Genomic DNA, 17,481 nt, shown 5'->3' on the forward strand with positions numbered 1-17,481 from the left:
CACTTACATTCAAATATTTACATTTTGATACAACGTTGACTTTATTCCTGTCCTTCACACCACCTCTTACTACACTAAACTTTTCTCCTTTTCAGCCCATGGTAAACACTCTTTATATAAAATCACAGCAGCAATAAAATTTTAGCTCACTGTTTAGATAGTTACTGCTTGTTACTTGTATTGTTGTTCTTACATATGTTTAATTTTCATACCTTTATATCTCTTTTTATATATTTATGCAAGGCTTTGCCTGCTATATAAGGAAATTCCTTGGATATAATTGTTAACTTTGGACTCTTTCTCAAATTCTAATGAAAAGATCTGAAAATGATGAATTAGGATTGTATGAATTATGGTCTAGTCTTAAATTCTTTTCATAAATTTGCTTCATTAATATATCTTTAGATATCTTCTTATATTTGGTCAGGTTTTGCCACCTGATGTGAAGAACTGACTCATTGGAAAAGACCCTGATGCTGGGAAAGATTGAAGGTGGGAGGAGAAGGGGTCGACAGAGGATGAGATGGTTGGATGGCATCACCGACTCAATGGACGTGAGTTTTGGTAAACTCCGGGAGTTTGTGATGGACAGGGAGGCCTGACGTGCTGCAGTCCATGGGGTCACAAAGAGTCGGACACGACTGAGTGAATGAACTGAGCTGAACTGAATATGTTACATTACTCATAAACATAGGTTATTAGAAAGCATGAGACACTAAAGTTTTATTTAATCCAACACTCTCATTTTATGAGAAGGAATTTGAGGTCCAGAGAAGTTGTTTTTACCTCAGTAACTAGTTGGATGGCAATTTTGATGTTTACTTAATTTAAATAATAGTGTTACCATTTACTCAAGGAGACTCATGACCCCAGCCCCCAGCAATGGCTAAAAAGTATTCATCTAGATGATTTCTAAGGACTTTCACACTTTCCAAATGATTTACCTTGAGTACCATTTTGTTCCATGTGTGCATGTGTGCTCAGACCCTCAGTCATGTCCAACTCTTTGTCACCCCGTGGACTGTAACTCCTCTGTCTATGGGATCCTCCCAGCAAGAACACTGAAGTGGGTTGCTATTTCCTCCTCCAGGGAATCTTCCCAGCCCATGGGTCAAACCCGTATCTTTTACATCTCCTGCATTGGCAGGTGAGTGTTTTTTTTTTAATACCACTAGTTCCACCTGGGAAGTGGCTCTATATACTCATGCAAGTGAGCGAGAAGTTGGGATAAATATTTAAGTAATTAAACCTTTAAGTGTTCAGATAACTCAGTTAAAAGTGTCCAAGTATCTGGAAAAATTGCCTCAATTCTTTAATTTATAATTATAATCTATATTTGATGAGCATTGTTACATAAAAAATATTCCTAAACAGACCAAAGTGCTTTACAATTATAAGACATGAATGATTGTTTGCAATATTGAGCCCGTCAAGTCATAGATAACCCACTGTAATCTCAGTCACAGAAGATGCCAGATGAACACTTCTGCATCAGTAGGAATCAGGAATAATTTGAAAACTCATGCAAGCAAAGTAAGGCATATTTCCTTTCACAGAAACACAGACATAATTAGATATTTACATGTAGCATTTAACCAGCAAATTTGCTTTTAAGTTATTTAAAATTATTAAACTGCTATTTCATCACAGATTAAAAATAAATACAGGTATATACAGTTCATATATTAAAGAATTCTTTGGAATAAACAGTTAAAATGTGAAAAAATGTGTAATTCATAGATAGGAAAACATCACAAAATTAAATTGAAAATTGAAAAATTTGAGATTACTTGGCCTCTATCCAAAGGCCTTGCTGGTCAACATGAAGTCATTTGAGGAATAAAATAAAACAAGCAAACAGCAAAAATTCATGGTTCATCTATTGATTATAAAATGTTTGGGGTAATATAGACCAACAATTCTCTGTTTGGTCACTGTATCTAAAACTAGTATGTGTGCATGTACAAACTCCCCCCATTTAAAAAAAAAAAAACATATATACAAATAAACATAAGACAAAACTTTGCACACATTTTGCAATAGTCTTTGTTAATTTCAACTTGGATTAGGTCAATAGTCAGACTGAATTGACCTGTATAAAACACTTAAATTCTCTGAAGCTTAGTTCCATTTTCTATAAAAGTACTGGACTAACAAGGGCTAATTTGGAGGTAGGAAAAATTCACTTTCTTTTAATACTGTAATAACAGACTTTCTTGTGATCTTAACTCTTTAAAAATAACATTCTAATGAGGCTTCAGTACAGGGTTAAGAGAAGTTTGCTTTCAATTCCTCCCTTTCAGTCTCAGTCCTAATTATGACTGTTTTCAGTTGTGTTCTGTGAAATATTAAGTTGGAAATGTTCAAAATATTCACTTTTTATCTTCAGAGAACTTACAACCTAGTATGAAATGAATCATGTGAATAAATAGTTATATTACTGGTTAAATGAAACTAAGAAATATGAGTATAGGGAATCATGAAAGAATGAGTGCTTAATTCTACTAGAGATTATGTAAATCATTAATAAGGAAGATGGTAAGAACATTGTTACTGAAATATATCTACAATATATAGTAGAATAAAAAGGCAGGTTAAGGAATGTCATGGCATACAGGACACAAAATTTATAAAGAATTAGCCTATGTTTAAGTATTAAAAAACAAACCTGTGAGAATACAGTATTCTAGACAAAATTGATATTTGCTCAGAACAGTTATCTCTGCATGATATTAATGAAAAAAACTATTTTGACAGTATTTTAAATGGTAAGGAATTTGTTACTCAGGACCATGGTGATAGGTGTGTCAGGAGGGTTTTTTTTTTTTTAATTTTAATTGGAGGCTAATTAAATTACAATATTGTGGTGGTTTTTGCCATACATTCACATGAATCAGCCATGGGTATACATGTGTTCCCCATCCTGACCCTCCCTCCGACCTCCCTCTCCATCCCATCCCTCAGGGTCATCCCAGTGCACCCTATCTCATGCATCAAACCTGGACTGGTGATCTGTTTCACATATGATAATATACATGTTTCGATTAGATTCTTTCAAATCATCTCACCTCTGCCTTCTCCCACAGAGTCCAAAAATCAGGGATGCAAGGATTCTTCAATATTCACAAATTAATCAATGTGATACACCACATTAACAAATTGAAAGATAAAAACCATATGATTATCTCAAAAGATGCAGAGAAAGCCTTTGACAAAATTAAACATCCATTTGTGATAAAAAAAAAAAAATCCAGAAAGCAGACATAGAAAGAACATACCTCAACATAATAAAAGCCATATATGATAAACAGGAAAAAGATAAATGCTGCTGGCTTATCAATCCCTCTTCACTGGAAATTAGGGAGGCAATGATAGAACACAAGGAGAGACCACAGAATAAAAAGCTTGGAGCACTTTTGGAGTTCTCCAGTTCTATTGGATTGAAAATACTATGCACACTGGAAGGGGCGAAAAGGGAAATATGAGTCAAACATCTTAGTATACTATCTCCTAGGAGATGAGTGTAAGAATAACACCTTTCTTTGCCCTGAAATTTTTGGTTCTTGTTTGTTTTCTTGAGTTTTTTTTTTTTTTTAATGTTACAGTGGGCAAAGTAGCTATAGATATATGGTAATTACATCCTTGAAATAATTATAGTAACCAAAATAGATCTAACATTTTTACATTCAACACTTAACCTATTATCTGAGTAATAAATATTCAGTAAGTGAACTTGACTTGTAGATTATGAATTTAAAATATTTACTAATCAATTACAAACTCAAAATATCTCAGCAGAACATTATTAGAAGCTTTACTCTTATGATTTCCAAACACAACAATGGATTATTGCTTATTATCTAAACTTGTGATCTTTTGTAAAGGTGTTTTATCACCACTTCTTAATGTAAGCAGTTTGTTATAGTCTCCATCCATAATGATCTTCCAATATTAGAAGCAGAACATAATTCCTGACAACATAATTCCTTCTCATCATTTTTCACACAATTGTTGTTATAATTGAGAATTTTTCCTTCTAAAAATCTTGTTGGTTTCCCCCTATCCTTTTATTATAGTTTCCTGAATGATATTCTCTATGTATTTCTTTTTCAGTTTTCAATATTACACACACACACACACACACACACACACACACACACACACACACACAAATATGCATTTTAAGGAAAAAACACAACTGAGCTCTTTATGGTCAACCAGAATGTATATAATATGTCTAGAGTGGCACATAGCATAGAAGAAAATATCACTTTAATAATGATATTTTTATCTTATATGTTATATCACATATGTATACAATATACCTTATAGCTGTATCTATTAACTATAGAATACTAGTTGATAGAAAAATACTGTTCTCAAAGAGAGTCACAGGATGTAGCTCTTTTATTCTCACAAGCTAAGAACTCTAGTCCAATCTATACTTCCTCAGAATCATGGTATGTCTCCTAAAAATTAGTAACCTATGAAAGGAATAGAAATTGTAAGTAACTGAAACACATTTTCATTGAGTATGCAAACCAGGTGGATATGATAAAAGCTCATTTTTAAACAGTTTATTTAATATGGATCTAATATATTATATTTACTATTCTTATAAATAGCTAGATTCTACTTGGATATTAAAGTCCATATACTGAATGTAAACCTATGTCACAATCCTTAATAAATAAAAACTAATATCAGGTAATTGTCACAAATTCTTAAACGTCAAGAGGGTTTTAAATTATTTAAAGCAACTTAGTCTTTGATAATACTAACGACCAAAAAGAATAACTACCCAGGTTCAGACAGTTGAAGAACTAGGACCAGAATATCAAATTCTGATTCTTAATCTCATTTTCGTCTTCAGATTTTACTTATATTTTCAGAATAATTATTGAAGCATACCAGAAAAGTTATTATTAAATTAGATTTACAGGTAAGAAATATGAGACAGAAAAATTCTGTGATTTTATTGCAGCCACATAAACGGTTGATGAGATGGTTCTACCTCAGAAAATCTTCTGAGACATTCTTTAATTCTTAAGAAATTAATGTATTTATTATTTTGTGGAGCTTCTTGAAGGTAAAGAAGAACTTTTACCTTTGTAACAGTTTGAATTAGGTTCAGCTTTATACTGTCAGGAGAAAAATCTTTTCCTCTAACATCTTAACATCTGTGACTAGGAAGCTGTGAATTAAACTAATAGAAGGCAGATTAAGAGAAGAAAAGACAGACAATGTTTATAAATATTTATGTGCATAGGAGTTCATGAAACAAGTGATACTCAAAGAAGCAGATTTGGGGGCTTGTATACCTTTTTAACAAAGGAAAGAGAGTTTGGGCTTTGGGGATGATAAATTGTGGGAAAGCAACTAGAAAACATTTGAAGAAAAATGTTATTTTAGCAAAAACTGGGCTTCTCTGGTTGCTCAGTGGGTAAAGGGTCTGCCTGCAATGCAGGAGACACATGCAGAAGATGAAGGTTTGATCCCTGGGTCGGGAATATCCCCTGGAGCAGGAAATGACAATCCACTACAGTATTCTCACCTGGGAAATCCAATGGACAGAGGAATCTGGCGGGTTACAGTCCGTGAGGTCACAAAGAGTTGGACATGACTTAGTGACTAAACAACAACATGTTGGTATCAACTCCTCAGTTGAGATGATTTATCGCTCTTTTTTTCTGGAATAGGATTCCCTTAAAAGGAAATCCATGCCCAGGTTTTGCGCAGATAAGGGAAGGCACAGAACTCTCCTGCATGTGTTGATTCTCAGCTTAAAATGATACTTATTCCAAAGTGGCATATTATAGGATGGGATATACTGAATACTGTCACTATAATGTCAAACAATATAAAAAGTAACAGTGGCTTCAGTACATAAAATTATTATATACTGTAGTTACTTCAGGGATTTTGAAGTGCTTGATGTTTAATCAAGACTCATGTCCCTTCCATATATTTGCTCTTAACACTGACTTCCAAATGCAAGTTCACTCCATTGGTCCAGTATGACTGTCAGAGCATCAGTCAAATGCACCACAGGCATTGGCAAGAAGGAATAAATGGCAGAAAATATTCCAGCTAGCTGTATGTTTTGAAGGAGCATGACTTGCTATTCCACCCTACAATGTCCATTTATATCTAAAGAGGAAGTTAATCATGGTTATGCACAAATAGGTTCAAAGGACATTAAGAAAACAAGTCTTTTAGCTGGATATATCCCTACTCAATAAAAATGGGATCAGTTACTAAAAAGGACAGAAAGAAAGGTAAGCAACTCTGCTGCATAATTTCTGCTTCCCCTTCTAATCTACTTCCCATCATTGTCTACTTTCCTTTTTTTCCTGGGAGTCTGACTTACACAAAGTGCATCTTACCCTCTGGTTGTGAATTTAATTTAGTCAATGGAAGGAATAAGAATTTTGAAGAACGGAAGTAATAAGTGGTCTGAAATAAGTGATATTTATTCTCTGTGCTCCTTTTCTGTCAGCCTGCAATTCTTTGGCAGCTGCATTCTACTTCTTAAGAACATAGCTCCTACAAGGGCATCTTTCCAATAGTTACAGTTGCCTTTGGACCTAAAAGCAGAAATAGTTCTCTGCCTTGTTAGCCTTGAAGTACTCTACCATCCTTATTTCTGTTCACACATTCCTGAATAGGTTTGTAGGGGGTTATGCTGAGGCTGCCAGAATAAGAACCACAGACTGAATGGCTCAAACAACAGAATTCTATTTTTTCACAATTCTGAAGCCTAGAAGTCTAATGTCAAGTTCTTGGCAGGGTTGCTTTATTCTGATGTCTCTCTCCTTGGTTTGTAGATGGTCATTTTTTTTTTTCATTGTATCTTCATATCTTCTCTACCCATTTGTATCTAAATTTTCTTTTTGTAAGGACACCAGCCATACTGAAATGTGGCTAACTCTAATGAACTCATTTTAATTCAGTACCTCTTTAAAAATTTTATTGCAAAATATAAACACATTCTGAGGTAATAGGAGGTTAGGACTTCAGCAGATAAATTTCAGAGAAGAGGGACACAAGAACAGCCCATAACATGTCACTTAAATATTGTTTCTTCAGTTACTCCTGTGAGTGTTCCATCTGTCCTTGCTAGGAGGGCCGACTAACAATCTTTGTCTTAGTCTCCATAGCAGTGTTTCACAAACTTTAATGTGCATGCAAATTACTTGGGGGTCCTGATGAAAATGCATTCTGATTCTGTAGAGAGGAAGGGTGTTGATATTCTTCATGCTTCCAGATGATGTCATTAGAATGCACCCAGCTTGAGTTTCAGAGCTCTATATTCTGTTTTAAAAATTTCCAGCTGCTTCCATGAATAATCATTTCACTCAGCTGGTCCCATCTTACCTTGAATTTATTGAAGGTAATTAGAATATTTTTTTTTTTTAAACTTTTCTGAGATTCCTCTAAACATCTTAACATGAGGATTCAGACTCACACAAAAGAACACTGTGGCCTAAGTTACTGGAAATATGTGTTCTGGTTACCAATGCAGTTCAATACAACAAAGATAATACTGAGTTATTAGTGTGTCCCAGAGTAATGTTTTAATGAACTTTCACTCCAATTCTTCAAAGCTGTTTGAACTAACATGCATTCTAAGTAGCAGCATTATAAAATCCTTATAAATTAAATACACTGGCATTTTCTAGGCTCTTCTTTTATCCTAAGAGCATAAAAATAAAGTTAATTTAATTTGGACTGAGGATTGCAATCAGTCTGTCCTCAGGGAATTGTGTATTACTGATTTTCTCAAGAAGTTAACTTTTCTTATCCTAATTGTTAATGGAGAAGAAGGATGCTACTGTCAACATTACATTTATAAGTACAATGGCAGGTTTTTTATAACTATTTACCTTATACAACTGATAAATATTAAAATATGCTGATGAAAATAAATGGATAAATAAATAAGAGATCAACTGGTAGAACAAATGAGCATGATATTTTTAAAAGGTTGCTAATAATAAAGGTGAACCAGTTTTGGTGAAAACAGCTAGTTGTCTTGTCAAGTGTACTAAGAATTTTTCTGAGGAGTTTATATTTGATAGTGTAGGAAATGAAGTCATTAAAGTTTAGGTTTTAGTCACTTACTCCATGAAGGGGCCTCTTTCCTGGATCACATCAATGTGTACTAAAACATGAACAGAAAAACAGTAAAAACAAAAACAAAAAACCTGGTAAATCTAGCATCAGCTCCACCAGCAGCATGCAGGAATAACATCCCCTGTACTCATTATTGAAGGTCACCCAAGTGGTTGTGTGTGATCTAGAGAGTCTGCATCTATGTTTCCCAGTCTTCTCCACTATTTGTACACTTGGAGCTCCTGCTATCAAACCGTCCTATTGGTTTCAGGCTTGATGCATTCCACATTGATATAATTTCAAATTGTTATTTTATTTTACTTATTTTTATTAGTTGGAGGCTAATTACTTTACAATATTGTAGTGGGTTTTGCCTACATTGACATGAATCAGCCATGGATTTAAATGTGTTCTCCATCCCGATCCCCCCTCCTGCCTCCTTCCCCATCACATCCCTCTGGGTCTTCCCAGTGCACCAGCCCTGAGCACTTGTCTCATGCATCCAACCTGGACTGGTGATCTGTTTCACCCTTGATAGTATACTTGTTTCAATGCTGTTCTCTCAGAACATCCTGCCCTTGCCTTCTCCCACAGAGTCCCAAAGTCTGTTCTGTGCATCTGTGTCTCTTTTTCTGTTTTGCATATAGGGTTATCATTACCATCTTTTTAAATTCCATATATATGTGTTAGTATACTGTATTGGTCTTTATAATTCTGGCTTACTTCACTCTGTATAATAGGTTCCAGTTTCATCCATCTCATTAGAACTGATTCAAATGAATTCTTTTTAATGGCTGAGTAATATTCCATTGTGTATATGTACCACAGCTTCCTTATCCATTCGTCTGCTGATGGGCATCTAGATTGCTTTAGAGCTAATCAATGAATACAGTAATGTTGCAGGATATAAAATTAACACTCAGAAATCCCTTGCATTCCTATACACTAACAATGAGAAAACAGAAAGAGAAATTAAGGAAACAATACCATTCACCATTGCAACAAAAAGAATAAAATACTTAGGAGTATATCTACCTAAAGAAACAAAAGACCTATAAATAGAAAACTATAAAACACTGATGAAAGAAATCAAAGAGGACACAAACAGATGGAGAAATATACTGTGTTCATGGATTGGAAGAATCAACATTGTGAAAATGAGGATACCACCCAAAGCAATCTATAGATTCAATGCAATCCCTATCAAGCTACCAACGGTATTCTTCACAGAACTAGGACAAATAATTTCACAATTTGTATGGAAATACAAAAAACCTCGAATAGCCAAAGCAATCTTGAGAAAGAAGAATGGAACTGGAGGAATCAACCTTCCTGACTTCAGACTCTACTACAAGGCCACAGTCATCAAGACAGTATGGTACTGGTACAAAGACAGAAATATAGATCAATGGGACAGAACAGAAAGCCCAGAGATAAATCCACGAACATATGGACACCTTATCTTCAACAAAGGAGGTGAGAACATACAATGGAAAAAGGACAACCTCTTTAACAAGTGGTGCTGGGAAAACTGGTCAACCACTTGTAAAAGAATGAAACTAGAACACTAACACCATACACAGCAATAAACTCAAAATGGATTAAAGATATAAATGTAAGACCAGAAACTACGAAACTCCTAAAGGAGAACATAGAAAAAACACTCTCCGACATAAATCACAGCAGGATCCTCTATGACCCACCTCCCAGAATATTGGAAATAAAAGCAAAAATTCACAAATGGGACCTAACAAAACTTAAAAGCTTTTGCACAACAAAGGAAACTATAAGCAAGGTGAAAAGACAGCCCTCAGGTTGGAAGAAAATAATAGCAAACGTAGCAACAGACAAAGGGTTAATCTCAAAAATATACAAGCAACTCCTGCAGCTCAATTCTAGAAAAATAAATGAGCTAACCAAAAAATGGACCAAAGAACTAAACAGACATTTCTCCAAAGAAGACATACAGATGGCTAACAAACACATGAAAAGATGCTCAATGTCACTCATTATCAGAGAAATGCAAATCAAAACCATAATGAGGTACCATTACACGCCAGTCAGGATGGCTGCTATTCAAAAGTATACAAGCAATAATTGCTGGAGAGGGTGTGGAGAAAAGGGAACCCTCTTACACTGTTGGTGGGAATGCAAACTAGTATAGCCGCTATGGAGAACAGTGTGGAGATTCCTTAAAAAACTGGAAATAGAACTGCCATATGACCCAGCAATCCCACTTCTTGGCATACACATTGAGTAAACCAGAATTGAAAGAGACACATGTACCCCAATGTTTATAATAGTCAGGACATCTCAAATTTTTAATGTCACTATTTTGAAGTGAAGGAACAGCACTACAACCAGGCAACTTAGAGGTGCCTTAGGTTCTGAGTGAATGACGATACTTAGGATCTAAGAAAAACAAGACCAAATAGGTAAATACAAAAAACTAGAGAGTAAGATTACTATACCAATATATACTGTCATATTCTTCACACTTGCCAGAGGTAAGTCACAAATCACATCATCAAAAAGAATGAAACAATATCAGTTATATTAATCGGATGGTACTTAGCCATGAAACTCACCATCTATTCTATATAGGAAGTATTTCCAGGTACTGAAAACTGCTGAGACAAATCTAGCACCCAGGAGTTCTGCACAAGATAGCCTGTATATGTGGTAAATAGTATTATTGTGTGTCCCATAGAAGTTATTCAGTAAAGATGTATTGATTTACATAATTGATTGCTAAAATATCGAGAGTAAATATAATAACATCTTTGTTATATTTCCTCTGTGTAGGCTAAATAGATGTTGTCCTAGTTCTGTAAAACCAATTTAACAAAAGAATAAAACATTTATAATTTAAGTATTTAGATTAAAATTAACTGTAATTTAAAATTTAAAAGATCTAGAGGAATAAATGTGTTGCATTTCTTTCAGGTTTACTCTTTTATTCCTGTGAGCTAAAGATATGGTTTCACCATTGCTGATATTTTCTCTGATGAGAGAAACATCATTTTTGAGTTGCTAGTCTTAGCTGATACTGACAGAAAAAATGTGCTTCTAAAACAGGACTAGTAGAGTGCTTTTATTTGGGAGGAAGGACCAATTCTATTTTTATTCAGGGTTCATTGATTATGAAAGAAAATGTTTTAGGTACTGAGGGGAATATGATTCTGAATAGGCCATATCTACAGCTCACAATAAGATAAAAATTCTATAGACATGATGAACTATTTCTCCCCCAATATTCAACAATTTCTTTCAAATTAGGTTGTTTTGTTTATAAAAATACTGTATACATAACGAGTATTGTACTTACTGCCCTGACCAAGTAGGCCACGTTCAAAGATAGAAAATGACCTCAGCCACTCCAGGAAACATCATTTTAATAATTGCAATGACCCTTAAGGAGGCAGTTCTTGTAACACACAATAGATGACTAGTCACTCTATAAAATTAAGTTTAGACAGCTTGTGGAAAACACTTGAAATCTTACATATTTCAATACAACTAGGAAGATACATATCCTCTTTCAATTCACTTTTACTTATAATGGGCTGATAATAGCCTACATATTGTTACTTTTAAAAAATTTTATGTTTCTATGCTCTGTTAGAAAGTTCACAGATCCCTGGAGAAATGTCTGAGTGAAAACATCTAGTGTAGTAGTGCTGAAATCATTATAAGAAGATAGCTCAGATAGTAAAGAATCGGCCTGCAATAATGGATCAATCCCTGGGTCAAAAAGAGCCCCTGGAGAAGGGAATGGCAACTCACTTTGGTATTCTTGTCTGGAGATTTGCATGAACAGAAGAGCCTGGTAGGCTATAGCCCATGAGGTCACAAAGAATTGGACACACATACTAAACATTATTTACTAATACTTTTTTAGGTTTCCCTTGTGGCTTGCTGGTAAAGAATCCACCTGTAATGTGGAGACCTGGGTTTGATCCCTGGGTTAGGAAGATCTCCTGGAAAAGGGAAAGGCTACCCACTCCAGTATTCTGGCCAGTATTCTGGCCTGGAGAATTCCATGGACTGTATGGGGTCGCAAAGAGTCGGACACGACTAAGCGACTCTCACTTTCACTTTTCTTAAGAAACATAGACATTTACAAGCTTATATTATTAGTGAGGAGAATGGACAATGTCTTTATGGGACATATGCTCTAAAGCAATCTTTAACTATAATAAAACATAATTAAACATAATAAAACATTCTAGTGTTTTATTAACTTGGGTATTCAAATGGAAAATTGATTTCTTAACCACTTCATATCCTTAAGCAAATCCTGGTGGAAGATTTTACTTAAGTATTAAGTAAGTGCTTTAGAGCCTTAAGCACAAAGTTACTCTCAGTACTTAATGGAAAAGGAACTAAATCATATTGAAACAGTTATAACAGGGGGGATATAAGTATGTAATCATAAGACAAATCCAAGAAATAATCTATATAAAATGAAAAAACAGATAAGAAATTAAAAAACTCAGTGACATTTGGTAATTTGTCACTGAGACAGTTTATAAGCAAAATTTATAAAAAGTTTATAAGGAAAATTAGGGTTGTTCTTTAATATTAAAATCAAATTGTGCAAAAAAGGAGAATTAAAATGTAGTTGAGACCTCTCCATTTTAAATGTTTGCCTTCAGGGAGTGATGCTGCCTTTAGTTAGATACCTGGTCCATGCTGCAAAAATTAAGAAGATAAGTATTCCCAGAAAAAATTGTATATTTTTAGTGATTTATTGCAGTTATGAAGAATTCTGAAATCTATCCCTTGTTCAGAAAAAACTAAATCAATGTCTTTAGGAAAAAAATAAAAATAATTGTTTTAGATCACATATTTTAATACTTAAGAAGTCATTGCTGAGTAACTCCATATAGCAAGTTAATATGCTTTGTTAGCTTGCATTTTTAAAAATCTTCATTAAAATATCCCTGTTCAGTTCAGTTCAGTCACTCAGTCATGTTCGACTTTTTGTGACCCCATGAACTGCAGCATGCTGGGCATCCTTGTCATCACCAACTCCTGGAGTTTACCCAAACTCATGTCCATGGAGTTGGTGATGCCATCCAACCATCTCATCCTCTGTCATCCCCTTCTCCTCATGCCCCCAATCCCTCCCAGCATCAGGGTCTTTTCAAATGAGTCAGCTCTTCACATCAAGTGGCCAAAGTATTGGAGTTTCAGCTTCAGCATCAGTCCTTCCAATGAACACCCAGGACTGATCTCCTTTAGGATGGACTGGTTGGATCTCCTTGCAGACCAAGGGACTCTCAGGAGTCTTCTCCAACACTGCAGTTCAAAAGCATCAGTTCTTTGACACTCAGCTTTCTTTATAGTCCAACTCTCTTATCCATACATGACTACTGGAAAAACCATAACCTTGACTAGATGGATCTTTGTTGGCAAAGTAATGTCTCTGCTTTTTAATATGCTATCTAGGTTGGTCATAATTTTCCTTCCAAGGAGGAACCGTCTTTTAATTTCATGGCTGCGGTCACCATCTGCAGTGATTTTGGAGCCCAGAAAAATAAAGTCAACCACTGTTTCCCCATCTATTTGCCATGAAGTGATGGGACCGGATGCCATGATCTTAGTTTTCTGAATATTGAGCTTTAAGCCAACTTTTCACTCTCCTCTTTCACTTTCATCAAGAGGCTCTTTAGTTCTTCTTCACTTTCTGCCATAAAGGTGGTGTCATATCTGAGGTTACTGATATTTCTCCCGGCGATCTTGATTCCAGCTTGTGCTTCCTCCAGCCCAGCATTTGTCATGATGTACTCTGCATATAAGGTAAATAAGCAGGGTGACAATATACAGCCTTGACATGCTCTTTTTCCTATTTGGAACCAGACATAAAATGAATTTCACATATATGAATTTCTAGGAACCCTTTTTAGATGCTTTGTGATTGTAGAAAATCATGTCTTTTGCAAATAGATACATTTTTATTTCTCTTTTTCTAACTTATATGTTTTTACTTCTTCTTTTTGCCTTATTGCAAATCTGTTTTAATCACTTGCTTATCCAATATGATGTTGAATAGGAATTAGACTTAGATGGGAGGAAAACTACTTTTCCAATAAATAAGACTAAGAGGAGAAGAAAAGGGAACTGAAGGAGAGAAAATAGAAGGAAGATTGGTTAGCTGTAGAGGACAATCACTTTGCATGTGATGGCAGAGAGACAGAGTCCTTATCATATGACCATGACTTTTTCTGTGAAATAGAAGCCAAGGTCATCCAATTAGAGTTAGACAGTGAGTGTGTACAGCAGTGGGAAGTAGGCAGATGAGCTTGGTCAAAGACAATGGCAAGAGAGAGGAGAAGACATAGAGGAAACTGATCTGTCCCATATAGGAAGATATATAAGTAGCACTGAAGGACTTGTGGAAAGACTGGCAACTGTCAAATTGTAAACTTTATGTAATTTTTTAGTTAAAATGTTCAATAATTAGTGTGCAAATCCAAGAACTCAGTTTATTGATTTGATCTGAGTTGGGTTCAACTGACTTGAGTTAGAAGGGAACCACTGGAAGTATAATGGTAGTAAAGGTAATAAGAAGAAAGTAAAGAAGAAATAATAGTCCCAAATATAAGGCAATAACTGTGTTGATAATCCTAATATACACTACAAAAATACATAGGCTAATATTATAATTATCTATCACAGTGTAAGAAACCATTTGAAACTTAGGGGTATAAAATAATTGTGTTATGCTCACAAACACTTATTCAAGAGTTTAGACAGGACTGGGGAGGGTGAGTATCTCTAGGGAGAGGTTCACTATCTCTAGGTCCTCAGTTGGGAAGAATTGAACAGCAGAGGGCTTGTTGAGCCTAGCTCTCTTGTTCTTTGTAGTGAGTGTCAAGGCATGATTACCTGGTTTTTCCATGGGACTTCTTCAGTATGACATCCTCAGCCTAGACAGACTTTTCACAGGGCTCTGAGAGTGAGTGGTCTCGTAAAGAAAGCAGAGGCTGGATGGCCTCATTTAGGATGTCACATAGTGTCACTTCAATCCTAATCTATTAATTGACATAGTCACAAGCTCACCTAGATACAGGGGGAGCTGACATAGGTTACATCACTTAGTGAGGGGTGTCAGATAATTTACAGTCATGTTTTAAAACTGCCACAGCTAGAAAATAAATGCTAATACTTAAACAAGCCCTGGTGACTCAGACCTGTAAAGAATCCACCTGCATTGCAAGAGACGTAAGAGATGTGGGCTCAATCCCTGGGTTGGGAAGATCCCATGGAGAAGGAAATGGCAACCCACTCCAGTATTCTTTCCTGGAGAATCTCACGGACTGAGGAGTTTGGCTGGCTACAGTTCATGGGGTTGCAAAGATTCAGACATGACTGAGTGACTAATGCAAGATATACCACGATGTGTGGCTCCTGGATGGTGCTAGTGATTAAGAACCCAACTGTCAATGCAGGAGACTTGAGACCCAGGTTAGACCCCTGGGTTACTGAAGATCCCCTGGCATGGCAACCCACTCTAATGTTCTTTCCTGAAGAATCCCATGGACAGAGGAGCTTGAGGAGCTACAGTCCATACAGTTGCAAAGAGTCAGACACGACTGAAGCAATTTAGCGTGCACACACGGATATCACTATGTTGCCTTTAAAGCAGGTGTTACCAGTAGATTATACATAAAAACAAACAAATCCTTTAAGAATAAGATTTATTTCACTAGAACAGATAGTCTTTCCTTGCTCCAAATCTCTTAATCAAATGATTTTCTGAGAAGTGCTTTCCAGTTCTTCATAATTCTTGTTGACTAAATGACTAGGAAGAAACTACAGCTCCATGATATATATCATATTACAGAAAATAATAAGATAATAGTATGTCTAAATGAAATAAAATATTAATGTAGGCCAAATTATATATTTGTCTAGTTAAAAATTTTATATAATTTCAAACTTGCAACTAAATGTGAATGCTGGGTGGGGAACACCTGAATGGAGAGCAAACTAAGAATACTGTGGTTGGAAATTAGAGAATTAAGAGGAAAACCTGGGAGGGTCAAGGCAATAGAGTAAACAGTTGGGATGTGACAAAAGTCAGCCTGAGTTTGAATTCTGACTCAGACGTCTAGTGAACTGTGTGACTGGGAGTTAATTATTTAACCCTTAAGGTCCAGTTATTATTGTGTGGATCACAATAAACAGTGGAAAATTCTGAAACAGATGGGAATACCCGACCACCTGACCTGCCTCTTGAGAAATCTGTAGGCAGATCACGAAGCAACAGTTAGAACTGGACATGGAACAACAGACTGGTTCCAAATAGGAAAAAGAGTACCTCAAGGCTGTGTATTGTCACCCTGCTTATTTAACTGATATACAGAGTACATCATGAGAAACATTGGGCTGGAGGAAGCACAAGCTGGAATCAAGATTGCCGGGAGAAATATCAGTAACCTCAGATATGCAGATGACACCACCCTTATGGCAGAAAGTGAAGAACTAAAGAGCCTGTTGATGAAAGTGAAAGAGGAGAGTGAAAAAGTTGCCTTAAAGCTCAACATTCAGAAAACTAAGATCATGGCATCCGGTCCCATCACCTCATGGGAAATAGATGGGGAAACAGTGGAAACAGTGGCTGACTTTATTTTTCTGGGCTCCAAAATCACTGCAGATGGTGACTGCAGCCATGAAATTAAAAGACGGTTCCTCCTTGGAAGGAAAGTTATGACCAACCTAGATAGCATATTAAAAAGCAGAGACATTACTTTGCCAACATAGGTCCATCTGGTCAAGGCTATGGTTTTTCCAGTGGTCAAGCATGGATGTGAGAGATCAGGGACTGTAAAGAAGCTGAGCACCGAAGAACTGATGCTTTTGAACTATGGTGTTGGAGAAGACTCTTGAGAGTCCCTTGGACTGCAAGGAGATCCAACCAGTCCATCCTAAAGGAGATCAGTCCTGGGTGTTCATTGGTGGGACTGATGTTGAAGCTGAAACTCCAATACTTTGGCCACCTGATGTGAAGAGTTGACTTATTTGAAAAGACCCTGATGCTGAGAAAGATTGAAGTGGGAATAGAAGGGGATGACAGAGGATGAGATGGTTGGATGGCATCACCGACTCGATGGACATGAGTTTGGGTAAACTCCGGGAGTTGGTGATGGACAGGGAGGCCTGGCGTGCTGCAGTCCATGGAGTCACAAAGAGTCAGACACAACTGGGCAACTGAACTGAACTGAACTGAAGGTCCAGTTTCCCCATCTACAAAAGGGGAGTATACTTATTCAGGTGTGTATTTTTAAGGATTAACATCATTTCAGTTCAGTTCAGTCTCTCAGTCGTGTCTGACTCTTTGTGACCCCATGAATTGCA

Source organism: Cervus elaphus, chromosome 20, assembly GCF_910594005.1.
Source record: "Cervus elaphus chromosome 20, mCerEla1.1, whole genome shotgun sequence".
NCBI lineage: Eukaryota > Metazoa > Chordata > Mammalia > Artiodactyla > Cervidae > Cervus > Cervus elaphus.